This window comes from Leptodactylus fuscus, chromosome 9 (genome assembly GCF_031893055.1).
Source record: "Leptodactylus fuscus isolate aLepFus1 chromosome 9, aLepFus1.hap2, whole genome shotgun sequence".
NCBI classification, from domain to species: domain Eukaryota; kingdom Metazoa; phylum Chordata; class Amphibia; order Anura; family Leptodactylidae; genus Leptodactylus; species Leptodactylus fuscus.
Genome location: NC_134273.1, coordinates 69,609,196 through 69,624,670, shown reverse-complemented (window position 1 = coordinate 69,624,670; position 15,475 = coordinate 69,609,196).

The window sequence follows — 15,475 nt, the reverse complement described above, 5'->3', positions numbered from 1 at the left end:
TGGACAAAGATTTTGCTTCCTGAACACTTTTCAGTGATCACTTTTGAGCTGATCATGATATGAGAAATCTTCTGTTTTAGCAATATGTTTTTCATATTTTCAGACTGTTCAAGTGTTATCCTCAATGCGTGTGCAAGCAAAGGCATGAATGCTTTACATTTCATTGAAGTTGCAAAACCTCAGTGGAATTATAGCCTCTGCAGGCAGTGACCAGATGTGTAGGTGTACCTAGTCTGTAACAGCTGCTTGCAAAGATTCTGCAAGTTATTTCAAATCTAAGCAACTATAAACTACTCCAGTATCACCTGATACAGCTAAAATGTCTCTTCAGTGTTAGAATGAAATGGTAAAAAAACGGGTGAAAAGTAGAGATGAGCGAACACTGTTCGGATCAGCCGATCCGAACAGCACGCACCCATAGAAATGAATGGAAGCACCTGTGACGCTGACTGGCGTCACAGGTGCTTCCATTCATTTCTATGGGTGCGTGCTGTTCGGATCGGCTGATCCGAACAGTGTTCGCTCATCTCTAATGAAAAGAAACGCCACTGTGTGAAGAAAAGCTCTGTAAAAATAGCTTTATTGGTTCCAAATGACAGGTATTACAAAGGCATCGCGTTTCGACGCTGGTCTAGCGTCTTCGTGAGGCCAATAGATCATCCACTGTCAGAGCGTTACCATGCTTCAAGATGGCAACGATTGGATTTGCTGTCACTTGGTACAAAAGTTTCTCTTGAAGCCGCCATGATGTCTTAACCTGTTCAAAAAACTGTGACAGGCAGCACGGTGACTCAGTGGTTATCACTAACTTTGCAGCGCTGGAGTCCTGGGTTCAAATCCTGCAGAGTTTGTATGTTCTCCCCGTGTTTGCATGGGTTTCCTCCCACACTCCAAAAACATACTGAGAGGGGGACAAAACCCCCCCCCCAAAACTGTGACAACCTGTGTTTCTCTGCACAGACAATGATGGGTTGTTTGGCTGATGGGTTGGATTTTGGGTTGTATGGATGAGCCGAATCAATGGTGTCTCTTTATTGACTCATCGGTGTTAAGTCTCAAGGCTGTCTTGTCACACAATGGTAATGTCATCCTTCACTACCTGTTATCTATGCTGCACACATGAAAGAAACATACGAGAACGTAGAACACATCAAATACAGCACCTACTGTGTTAGTGAAGGTTAATGAACGGGTCCATGTAAGTAAATGGCCATTTATTTTCAGCATTTCCTTTAGAATCAAATAAACGGATATTTACATCATGATCTGAATGAAAAGGAGTCTGTCAGCAGAACCCAGAATATCAAGCCAGCCCCTCAGATAGATATAAATATAATACATACATATGTAGCACCATCGTATTCTGCAGTGCTTTACAGAGATCGGGGTCCATTGGTTGGGGGTTTGAGTGTCCTTAGGGTCTCGTCGTTCTTGTTTGGGGCATGTGGATATGGGGTATGAATGGTCAATTACAGCAGCGATACAGTAAACTAATTCTCTATCCAGTGACTGTATATGGATAATTGTATTCATTTACGGAATATTTCAGCGATATTTTCGGCACATTTCTTACGATCCATCATCCCACGTTTTCCTTTCCAGTTATGTCACACGCTGCGAAGTATCCTTGATAAAAACTAAAATGAAATCCTTTTATTTATAGTTAGAAAATGTTCTGTGATGCTTTTCTTGGCTCGGGACAAATGTCGCCAATAGTCCTGAATCTTAGCTTTTTAGTTACCTTATGTCGTTTTGATGATCGTGAAGGAAATAGGACGGGAGTTTCTGCAAACTGGAGGGCACAGCATAGCACCATAAATTACGTTTGGCAGCCTCTGTGGCTTCAATACCTCTGTTCTTGTCAGTGTTGTCATCACGAATCCATGTCCTTGCGAGAGGCTTGTTTAGGCTTTGTTTCTATGAAGTGAAGTATGAGCGCTTTCGTGTTGAGTAAAGGAGAACCGGCAAGAAAGTGGAGTTAAAGGGGGGAAAAATCATTAGCAAACTTGTGCTGCTAATCTGTTTTGTAGTCATAAAAATTCAGGAAAAACATGAAAAACCTTTCTAGTTTTTAAGGTTTCATTGATATTGAATTAAAGTTTGTTACATTTCATAGTCTGTCATTTTGTCTGCAGACAGATTTATTATCGTGGGTAGATAAACCATCATCACCCGTAGTATTTATGTCATCCCTTTAAATGATCCTGTGCGTAGTGTAATGTTATTGAATAACTTACTAACAGCTTTATTGTGAAGTTATGTGCTTCCTCCCGGAGTACTGAACTTCACTCTGCACCTCTGTTGTACTCAATGGCCCAGATTTGCTATTGTGGTTATAACCAGACACTGAGGTGCATCTAGTTTGGGCTAAAAGTTTTTGACTTGCTAGATATGTGTGTGGATTTGGGTATGACTTTGCACCATAATGCACCATAAATGCACCAAAATTGTAGCTCATAGTAAGCTAGAAGGTGGTAGAAACATAGGCAACCTTTGGCTCTCCAGCTGTTGTAAAACTACAACTCCCAGCATGCATACTGGCTCTGCTATTCTTGGAACTCCCATGGAAGTAAATGGAGCATGCTGGGAGTTGTAGTTTCACAGCAATTGGAGTGCAGAAGGTTCCCTACCCCTGGACTAGATAATCTAAAGATAGTCTATATTAACATCTAGCATCAGTCACTGTGGTAAATATGGGATATGTTTCAGTCTGTTTGTCTAAATATACAGTAAGTAAATCTGGATCAGGAGGTCAAACGTACAATGAGTCAGATTGAGGTTCTTATAGACTGGCACTGAGTTTTATTACAGGAGACAGAGGATCAGACAGATTAGTGCTTTGGTGGGGAGCATATAATTTTGCAATTAAGATGTCAGTAAGTTATTCAATAGCATCACACTACACAGGAGCGGAAAGGAGTGACCGGAATGCCGAACACATAGACAAGCGGTGAGGGTGAAAGCACACAGACTCCATAGACCAGGGGTCCTCAAACTGCGGCCCGAGGGCCACATGCGGCCCGCCAAGCACTTCTGTCTGGCCCCGCCGACAACGCCGGCAGGCGTGCATTCATAATGAAGCTCCTGGGGAGCTCGGGCCAGGCCATGGAGCGCACTTCACTTTACCTATTGGAGGGCACCGCTCCCGATATCTGTGCGACCTGCTCTTCCTCCGGCCCACTGTTTAAAAAGTTTGAGGACCCCTGCCATAGACTGTAATGCGGTCTGTGTGCTTTCTGCGCACTATTCGCATGTGTTATGCAGACATGAAAGTAGTTCATGAAGTACACCACATGAAAAGCACACGGACCCCCATTAAGGTCTATGCTTTTATAAGCTCACCGCTTGCCATATACTGATATTGGGAGCTACAGTCGCAGGAAGTAACTACCTGCATGGCCACTACACCGTGGATGGAGTGTTGTTATCCCAGTTGTGTACGCTGCGCTACTTCCAGTACCCTGGCACCTGATACCAGTTGATCAGTGGGGATGCCATGTGTCATGTCCCCCAATAATCTGATATTGAAGATATATATTCTCCTATCTTATTCCTTCCCCATACATATGCAGATCCAGCTCATCTAAGATAGCTGTTCCAATGAGTGTTGGCCTCCCCCAATCAGACTGATATAAATACTTACTGCTTCAGCACTTACAAGGCTACACTTTTACATATTCCCAGCAATGGTTACAAATCTTTAATGGAATTTATTTTCACAAAAAAAATATGTAATCTCTGTGCTAGGTTGTTGTCTGCCACACGGAGCGCTCACCCTTACCCTGAGCCACAGTACACAGATGGAAAACTCAGTGGTGGTACAGTACAGAGATAGTGACCACATACTGTATAGACTGTAATATAAATAATACATACAGTATTAGCACTGGGGTAATAAACACAATGATAATACACACAGTGATGTCACAGTACAGGGATAATACACACAGTGATGTCACAGTACAGGATAATACACACAGTGATGTCACAGTACAGGATAATACACACAGTGATGTCACAGTACAGAGATAATACACACAGTGATGTCACAGTACAGAGATAATACACACAGTGATGTCACAGTACAGGGATAATACACACAGTGATGTCATAAGTACAGGGATAATACACACAGTGATGTCACAGTACAGGATAATACAGTGATGTCATAAGTACAGGGATAATACACACAGCGATGTCACAGTACAGGGATAATACACACAGCGATGTCACAGTACAGGGATAATACACACAGTGATGTCATAAGTACAGGGATAATACACACAGTGATGTCACAGTACAGGGATAATACACACAGTGATGTCACAGTACAGGATAATACACACAGTGATGTCATAAGTACAGGATAATACACACAGTGATGTCACAGTACAGGGATAATACACACAGTGATGTCACAGTACAGGGATAATACACACAGTGATGTCACAGTACAGAGATAATACAGTGATGTCACAGTACAGGGATAATACACACAGTGATGTCACAGTACAGGGATAATACACACAGAGATGTCACAGTACAGGATAATACACACAGTGATGTCACAGTACAGGATAATACACACAGTGATGTCACAGTACAGAGATAATACACACAGTGATGTCACAGTACAGGGATAATACACACAGAGATGTCACAGTACAGGATAATACACACAGTGATGTCACAGTACAGGGATAATACACACAGTGATGTCACAGTACAGGATAATACAGTGATGTCATAAGTACAGGGATAATACACACAGCGATGTCACAGTACAGGGATAATACACACAGCGATGTCACAGTACAGGGATAATACACACAGTGATGTCATAAGTACAGGGATAATACACACAGTGATGTCACAGTACAGGGATAATACACACAGTGATGTCACAGTACAGGATAATACACACAGTGATGTCATAAGTACAGGGATAATACACACAGTGATGTCACAGTACAGGGATAATACACACAGTGATGTCACAGTACAGGATAATACACACAGTGATGTCATAAGTACAGGGATAATACACACAGTGATGTCACAGTACAGGATAATACACACAGTGATGTCATAAGTACAGGGTTAATACACACAGTGATGTCACAGTACAGGGATAATACACACAGTGATGTCACAGTACAGGATAATACACACAGTGATGTCATAAGTACAGGGTTAATACACACAGTGATGTCACAGTACAGGGATAATACACACAGTGATGTCACAATACAGAGATAATACAGTGATGTCACAGTACAGGGATAATACACACAGTGATGTCACAGTACAGCATTATGCACACACTGATGTCACAGTACAGGATAATACACAGTGATATCACAGTACAGAGATAATACACACAGTGATGTCACAGTACAGAGATAATACAGTGATGTCACAGTACAGAGATAATACACACAGTGATGTCACAGTACAGGGATAATACACACAGTGATGTCACAGTACAGAGATAATACACACAGTGATGTCACAGTACAGAGATAATACACACAGTGATGTCACAGTACAGAGATAATACAGTGATGTCACAGTACAGAGATAATACACACAGTGATGTCACAGTACAGGGATAATACACACAGTGATGTCACAGTACAGGATAATACACACAGTGATGTCACAGTACAGGGATAATACACACAGTGATGTCACAGTACAGGGATAATACAGTGATATCACAGTACAGATAATACACACAGCGATGTCACAGTACAGGGATAATGCACACAGCGATGTCACAGTACAGGGATAATACACACAGAGATGTCACAGTACAGAGATAATACACACAGTGATGTCACAGTACAGGGATAATACACACAGTGATGTCACAGTACAGGATAATACACACAGTGATGTCACAGTACAGGATAATACACACAGTGATGTCACAGTACAGGGATAATACACACAGTGATGTCACAGTACAGGGATAATACACACAGCGATGTCACAGTACAGGGATAATGCACACAGCGATGTCACAGTACAGGGATAATACACACAGAGATGTCACAGTACAGAGATAATACACACAGTGATGTCACAGTACAGGGATAATACACACAGTGATGTCACAGTACAGGATAATACACACAGTGATGTCACAGTACAGGATAATACACACAGTGATGTCACAGTACAGGGATAATACACACAGTGATGTCACAGTACAGGGATAATACACACAGTGATGTCACAGTACAGGGATAATACACACAGTGATGTCACAGTACAGGGATAATACACACAGTGATGTCACAGTACAGGGATAATACACACAGTGATGTCACAGTACAGGATAATACACACAGTGATGTCACAGTACAGGGATAATACACACAGTGATGTCACAGTACAGGGATAATACACACAGTGATGTCACAGTACAGGGATAATACACACAGTGATGTCACAGTACAGGATAATACACACAGTGATGTCACAGTACAGGGATAATACACACAGCGATGTCACAGTACAGGGATAATACACACAGAGATGTCACAGTACAGAGATAATACACACAGTGATGTCACAGTACAGGGATAATACACACAGTGATGTCACAGTACAGAGATAATACACACAGTGATATCACAGTACAGGATAATACACACAGTGATGTCACAGTACAGGGATAATACACACAGTGATGTCACAGTATAGGGATAATACACACAGTGATGTCACAGTACAGGGATAATACACACAGTGATGTCACAGTACAGGGATAATACACACAGTGATGTCACAGTATAGGGATAATACACACAGTGATGTCACAGTACAGAGATAATACACACAGTGATGTCACAGTACAGGGATAATACACACAGTGATGTCACAGTACAGAGATAATACACACACTGATGTCACAGTACAGGGATAATACACACAGTGATGTCACAGTACAGAGATAATACACACAGTGATGTCACAGTACAGGATAATACACACAGTGATGTCACAGTACAGGGATAATACACACAGTGATGTCACAGTACAGGGATAATACACACAGTGATGTCACAGTACAGGGATAATACACACAGTGATGTCGTAGTACAGAGATAATACACACAGTGATGTCACAGTACAGGGATAATACACACACTGATGTCACAGTACAGGGATAATACACACAGTGATGTCACAGTACAGGATAATACACACAGTGATGTCACAGTACAGAGGTAATACACACAGTGATGTCACAGTACAGGATAATACACACAGTGATGTCACAGTACAGGATAATACACACAGTGATGTCACAGTACAGGTATAATACACACACTGATGTCACAGTACAGGGATAATACACACAGTGATGTCACAGTACAGGGATAATACACATACTGATGTCACAGTACAGGGATAATACACACAGTGATGTCGTAGTACAGAGATAATACACACAGTGATGTATATTTATAATTCAGCACAGAATTTTGGACCTTAAAGCTACATGATGAGAAGAGATGGGGGTAATCTGTCGTACACCAGTGCCCAATTGACTATATGATAGTTGCTGTGATCCTGCCCACCATATATTGCATATATAAGGACATTGTCTCATTGCTGTATATGAAGAATAGGTAGCTTATCCTTGTGCGAATGCCTCTGAGCATTGTAGCCCTGTCACTCATGTAGGCCATGCTCATCATAAGGTCCGCTGTTTTCATCCTGCACAAAGGCTCTCATTATTCATCCCATAGTTTATAACAACATGGCGCTCCCTCATTTACATTAGGTTACAGATTCTCTACTTGTCAAGCTACAGCGCCGAAGAATGCGCTCATTGCCAGTACTGAAGTAAAGGAATATAAATTGAATTTAGCAATCAGAAAGATTATTTATGTGATCAATCACAGGACATAAAACAGAATTTTGGACATTATATGCATGAGATGGAGCTAGGGTCCCCAAAGGGATTAAAATCACCTACTAATTCTAGCATATCCTACAACTGGTGGTAAGCAAGCACATTCATTGTAGCCAGACACAGTCACATGGGGGTACATGAATAAAAGAAAGCTTAATGTGATTTAAATACCATGGAAGAGTTATATTGACAGCCTGGATAGAAAATAGAGTGCAACATCATCTTGAATAGAGATGTTTTTCGGCAGAAGATTCTCCATCAGCCATCTGGCTTACATGCTCCAAGCACTATTCACACAGCCCAGTGGGAAATACCTCTCTTATATCAGCACCTCCTATACAAGGAACTTCAGTACCCTCCCGAATTACACCGAGGAAAGAGAGAAATGAATTCAATTAAAGCAAATCTCTGCAATAGATCATCATTACATGTCTGTGTATATAGCGATACTGTTATCTAGTCATGTATCTACTCTGTATGATATCTATCATCTGTCTACTCTGTATAATATCTATCCTATCTATCTATCTATCTATCTATCTATCTATCTGTCTGTCTGTCTGTCTGTCTGTCTGTCTGTCTGTCTGTCTGTCTGTCTGTCTATCTATCTATCTATCTATCTATCTATCTATTCTATCTATCTATCTATCTATCTATCTATCTATCTATCTATCTATCTATCTATCCATATCATCTATCTATCTATCTATCTATCTATCTATCTATCTATCTATCATCTATCTATCTATTATTATCTATCTATCTATCTATCTATCTATCTATCTCCTATCTATCTATCTATCTATCTATCTATCTATCTATCTATCTCCTATCTATCTATCTATCTATCTATCTATCTATCTATCTATCTATCTCCTATCTATCTATCTCCTATCTATCTATCTATCTATCTATCTATCTATCTATCTATCTATCTATCTATTAATTCTATCTATCTATCTATCTATCTATCTATCTATCTATCTATCTATCTATCTATCCTCTATCTCCTATCTATCTATCTATCTATCTATCTATCTATCTATTATTATTATCATCTATCTATCTATCTATCTATCTATCTATCTATCTATCATCTATCTATCTATCTATCTATCTATCTATCTATCTATTAATTCTATCTATCTATTATCTATCTATCTATCTATCTATCTATCTATCTCCTATCTATCTATTAATCCTATCTATCTATCTATCTATCTATCTATCTATCTATCTATCTATCTATCTATCTATCTATCTCATCTATCCAGCATTGCTTATCACAATATATATAGATATCTGTGTGTAGATAAAGGAATATAGTGGATTAATGATAGCCCTGGCAACTGGTTCACATTCAGAAATCATGTCAGGTCAAGAGCCAGAGGCCAAAGCTAGATGTAAAATGTTCCCTTAAGCTGCTACAGAAAGAACTCTTTTCTTCCTCTTGTCTCTGGGGAAAGACCAATTTTCCTTTCTTAGAAAAGAAGACATGGTATTGACCCTTCCGTTTACCAATATGAACTCCTAGTATAAAACAGTTCTCAAAGGATATAGCACAGTCACCCCATGCTATAAGAAATAAAAGTATCTATCTATCTATCTATCTATCTATCTATCTATCTATCTATCTATCTAGTTGTGTTATTTTATGTAAGAAAATAATTTGAAGAAATGACAGTCTGAATAGTCTCCATGATCTGTATTTCCTCTTTGTTCCCGGTTGCATGTACTTCTGCATGTCACTTCTTAATTCTAGAGCAAGCAAACACAACAAAATGGCCAGGGATTTTTTTGTAATCTTCAAATCTTTAGCATCCTGCGGCCTCGAGCAGCAGATAAGATGGATAAGATGGCTTCATTGTATTGGTGCATTAGCATTTGTAAGACTTATTTCAGTTTTCTTTATATACCAGAATACTGAAACATATAGGGTAAGCGAAACCAGGAAACCTATAGGGCCCTGTGCAGGTTTATGTGTATGGCATACTGTATATAATCCGCAGGTCAGTAAAAGTATATTATACAAAGTATCTTATATTAGGAGAAAGTATCGCTTGCATCCGGCCCTACAACTCTCTGACCATGGCAGGATACTTCTATGTAGAATCACTTTTCCTACTTTTGTCACACACAGCACTTGGTTTCTACATTGCTGCTCACCCTATTTAATTGAAGAAAGTTAAGCTGCAATACCAGGCATGGCCTCTGGATAAGAGTGGCGCTGTTTCTAGATGAAAATAACCTTTTTTTTATACCATAGCATCCCTTTAAACTGTATAAACTAAGATTTTTGATGAGGTTAAGCAGTTCTAGTAAATCCTATTGATCCCTCCTGAAAGGCAGCTGCTGCAGAGACATCCAGGGAAGTGCATGTGGAGGATTTGCATAAAATTTGCTCAGTTTCTACAAATGACAAGACTTGGGAGTATCATTGGTGAATCATACAGGTATACATAATACCTTAAAGATGATCTATCACCAACTCCAACCCATTGTATGATTCAGTAGGTGCTGCCCCTCTAATTCATTTGCAGTTACCTTTTTTTCTCTAGCCCCCACCATTCCTGAGAAATCAGTGCAGCACAATTATGTTCCCTACTGTCAGATGGGTGGTCCAAAGCTGTCTACTCCAGCTCAGGGACCGCCCACCTGACAGTAGAAAGCTTAATTACCATACTGGTTGCTAAAACTAACAGCACTAATAGCTCAGGAACAGTGGGGCCTAGAGTAAAAAATCAGGGGATCCGAAAAGGATCCAACTGGTTTGGAATAGGGGGGTTTGAAAAGGATCCAACTGTGCTGGAATCAGGGGATCAAAAAGGATCCAACTGTGCTGAAATCAGGGGATCAAAAAGGATCCAACTATGCTGGAATCAGGGGATCTGAAAAGAATCCAACTGTGCTGGAATAAGGAGATCCAAAAAGAATCAAAGTTGTCTGGAATCAGGAGATTCAAAAAGAATCTAACTGTGCTGGAATCAGGGGAACCAAAAATAATCCAACTGTGCTGGAATCAGGAGACCCGAAAAGAATCCAACTATGCTGGAATCGGGGGATCTGAAAAGGATCCAACTGTACTAGAATTGGGTGATCTGAAAAGAATCCAACTGTGCTGGAATCAGGACATCCGAAAATAATCCAACGGTGCTGGAATCAGGGGATCCGAAAAGTTAGAGTTGGTGGACGTGGCGAAAGGTTCTCTTTAATGCATTGTATACAAAGCAAATAAAATATAACTCCTTTTTCATATAAAATAAATCGCCTACACTTACCATCGGCCATGTGCTCTAAATTGCCTTTACTTGGTCTCGATCGCTGGATATTTCCATTTTACATAACTTTCCAATGTCTATGAAGTATTTTTGGAAAATTCAGAAAATCAATTTGCTAAGAAAAATCCTAACAGCGACATAAAAGTAATTAAAACACCAAAAGGTCTAGTATTGTACTTGTAACTACAGTAATAATAAAGTAAGGATTACCCTTTAAAAGACTCCGAAAATCTCTATAATATCTATTCTGTCTCTACTGAAAAAGGCGGATAATCCCCCTATATGCCAAATCCAGGAGCCATTGTCCAGTCCAAATACTCTTTGAGTTCTAATCAGCCTCTCACTGAGGAATACACAAATAAGCGTCTCCGGGGAGCAGAATGCAACTGCAAACGGAAAAAAACGTACGCATCATCTGTGTATAAAAGAAGGTCAACCTTTCTGTTAATAATTGAGATAACGCTGCATTCCCGTCCCCTGAGTATCTAAGTAAGTGGATTAATGTAGAGGTTGAATAAAAATGAAATCCAGAATACAACCTTGTTGAACCCTGTGGGTGTACATATCAGACCTGTCAATTAACGGATCTTATAACACCTGCTGTCGCGCTTTTACTTATATCTTACCAGTAAGAATCCGGCATGTCACTGAAGCGCGATAAATAATTGTGACCAGGACAATGGTGGATACAGTCTTTAAAATATTCATTGTTCTAGGGTGGAACATTAGAATAAAACAGGATCCTGCTAAGAGAATGTGGAAGGACGGCGGCCATTCATCGGTATAGGAAGTGTCCGACAATGTATACTATGACGGCATGTGAGTGTATACACGACTAGATCATAGGAATGTATCCGCTTACCTTGTCTCCAAGAAATCGGATATTCTATCAAGTCGTAAGTGCCGTGAGGATGGTGGTCGCCTGCCTAACAATGGTGACTGACGTCACTGCTATGGCTGAAAATTATAGAAAAACGGATATTTCTTTATTTTAAAAAATTAATTATTTGGAGCAATGAGGACATTTCCATTGCTCCAAAGATGTGAGTGATGACCCCCTGATTGCTCCAAATGTCATTAGCATATAGACAGAAACAGTGATATCTTGCCAACAGAGGCACCGATTCACAAGTGGAATATACGCTTTGGTCCAGGTAACCCTAATTTATCGATCTTGGTGCTGGGGGTATGGACTAGAATAATGTGGAGGTGCAGATGGTGCAGTCACTCCGGGGGCCCTGGAGCTTTAGGAGTCCTTAAACTCTGGTATCAGTATTGAGATTGCAGCTTCCATCTGACCCATAACCCAAGGGGACCCACAGATTACCCTAACCACACCAAGGTGAATTAAACTCCTTAGCACCCATAACCATCACTATCAAGAATTCTCTATAGGGATGAGGTAGGGGGCCTGGACAAAGGATTGCACCGGGGCCCACAAGACTTCAGTTACATCACTGGTCACTGCTGTACACATATGGTGCCATTGATTACTTGGAAGTCTCCTGGCTTCCAGTTTGGTGGTTACTCAGGGGCAGTGTTATGGTGCTGGACGCTACACAATGGCATTACCATGGGAGGAGCATCGAGAAAGTGATCATAGAAGAAGGTAAAAGGAAGGCCAGGAGATGCAGTAATGTGTGGTTGAAACTGTGGCAATAGTTGTAAAACCTAATTCACCATCAAGGAGATGGTCTGGGGGTAGGAAAGACTCGTGGACTGTAGACAGTGGACAGAGAATACAACTGTCTTAGGAACTGAATATAACACCTCTCCTTCCATGAAGACAACAAAGCCATGTATGAAGTATATAAAGAAGTTCTTGAGATAGCCCATATGTCCTATTACATAGGACATATGCTTCCATGAAGACAACAAAGCCATGTATGAAGTATATGAAGAAGTTCTTGAGATAGTTATCCTCCTAAGTGTTGGGAACTAAGCTTTGTAGAAGATATATTATCTGTAATCTGGCAGGTATTATTACTCTGACTGTACTGCATGTTGTTAGGACTTGGACTAGATCTGTAATTGTCCACTTGGGCTGGTCTCTTCATTGCGGCAATAGTTTACATGACTTGTATGTTTGCAACTAAAACATCAGGATCCATGAAAGTAGTGGCATGGTGACCAGAGTAACCCGCAAGGGTGTGAAGCATTTCCCATTAAGATGGCTGGTGCATAGCTCTACCTGGTGGGAGCGCCTACACAATCCAGTTCCCAGACCCCAGTTTATGGACTGCCCTACAGTAATTCTCTCTATTGCCGGTGATCAATAGGTTTCTGGCAAGTTTTCTATTTCAACCTCAAAATTGATGCCAAGTTCTGCCCTGAATCTTCCTTCCATTGTTCTGAATGGGAGGCAGAGACTGAAGAAGGACGCTGAAAAAATAAGAGTCCTGCTCCATCTTGCCGCAGATTCATCAGTGAATGAAAGACATGGTGGGAATGGCGCTATTACATAGGACATAGGCTTCAGCAGAAAATTGTTACGTCTATGGCCACATGGACACAACATACTGTACCCATAATGTCGCCTTTTGAGAAGTTCCTTGTCCTCTTGTCCTACAACCACATGACAAATGGTTTTGTAAAGAAGCATTTATGGGTAGCCTTGTGTCCTTCCATTGCACTACATCAGAGGGACTTGTCATTGTCATTGTGATGTAACGTTGTAGCCTTTGTTGCTGATGTCTCCATTGTGATGTGATTATGGGAATCCTTCATAGATTATTGAGAAGCATGGAGGAGAATGTGATCAAATGAGCGCATCTCACTTCTCTACATAATGGGATCAAACACTGGTGGATAATGCCATTGTCATGTATATGGCTCTGTAGCTATTGTCGGCCGCGCTGTCGTGGTATTGCCATGTATGGAGCATTTAAGGGTAAGATGGGATTTGTCTCTTGAGCTGTTTTCTGTGAGTTGTTTTGTCAGCGGTAATAACAGATCATTTAAAGGTGATTTCTTTGTCACATGCCTCATATTTTTAGCCCATCTACTAAACACTGAGGCTCTATAGGCAGCTTTTGGGATTTGTATACTTAAGAACTGTGAAATTGTAAGACTATTGCTGATATCCTCCTCAATTGTTACTTAACACCTTTTCTTGTACAATGAATTGCAAGGGGAATAATCCTCTAAGTGTCTGCCGTACTGGTATTGATGGGGTTAAACAAGGAACAGGGGACCATATATACAGTAACAACAAACACTTCGAGCGGTCTCCCGCTGTCACAGCTGAAGTGAGCCTGGAAACATGTTCGGAGGTGTTTTAGTGGAGAGCGAATTATATTTATTCTGTCTGTCCATCATTATGCAAGAGGAAAACTAGATTTGTTTTTTTGTAACAAATTCATCTTATTTTGAGACCATAATGCATTGCAGTAAAGTTCTTTTTGCATGGGGGACCAAAAGTTATGGCCGTTCGCAGTTGTCGCCGCTCCCTCTGTGCTTTACTATGTCCAGGGGTGAACCTAGCCTTTTTGCCACCTGAGGCAGACGACAGAAAGCCGCGCCCCCCAATCCCAATCTCAACCCCCCACCCCCCCAATCCTCGCCCCACCCATGGCAAAAAGGCTAGGTTCACCCCTGACTACACAGCATGTAGTCCAAAAATTTTTAAATTTTTGGACCCCACGCTGTGTAGTGATTAACCCCGGTCCTCCGGTCCTCTGTCCGGTCTTCAGAGCGCCCCCCCCCCCACATAGGACGCAGGCACGCGCCGGGTGCAGGTCTGATTACGTGGCCACGTCACCCAGCATGTGGGGAGGAGGGGGCGGAGCGGAGGGGGCAGCGTTAGCAGGCAGAGAGCAGGCAGGGAGAGGACTTGCTCTCTGCTAAGCGTGAGGGGCGGCCGCTGGAGCAGCACTGCTAATAGGTAAGTTAAAGCAGCGCTGCGTCCACAGGGCCTCCCCAATCCACCACTCGCTTCCCGTGCCGGGCTGCCGAGACGGTGACGCTAAGCCAGTCCAGGACAGCTGTTCTTATCTTGGTGTAGGAAAGAATTTTTTTTTAGCGACTGTGTGGGATCCATTTTCACAGATCACAAATAGACTTCAATCGATCGAAGGATCTGAGAAATGGACAAAGATAGGACAAAGATAGGACATGATCTGTTTATTGACGGTCAGTTAAAATGAATGTATGTGAATAGACACATTGAAATCTCCTTAATTGAAATTGATAGACAATGTCTTTTTTCAACCATGTTACTATTTTACTATATAAGTAAATTGCCGCTTGGTAGATTGGTCTTTACATG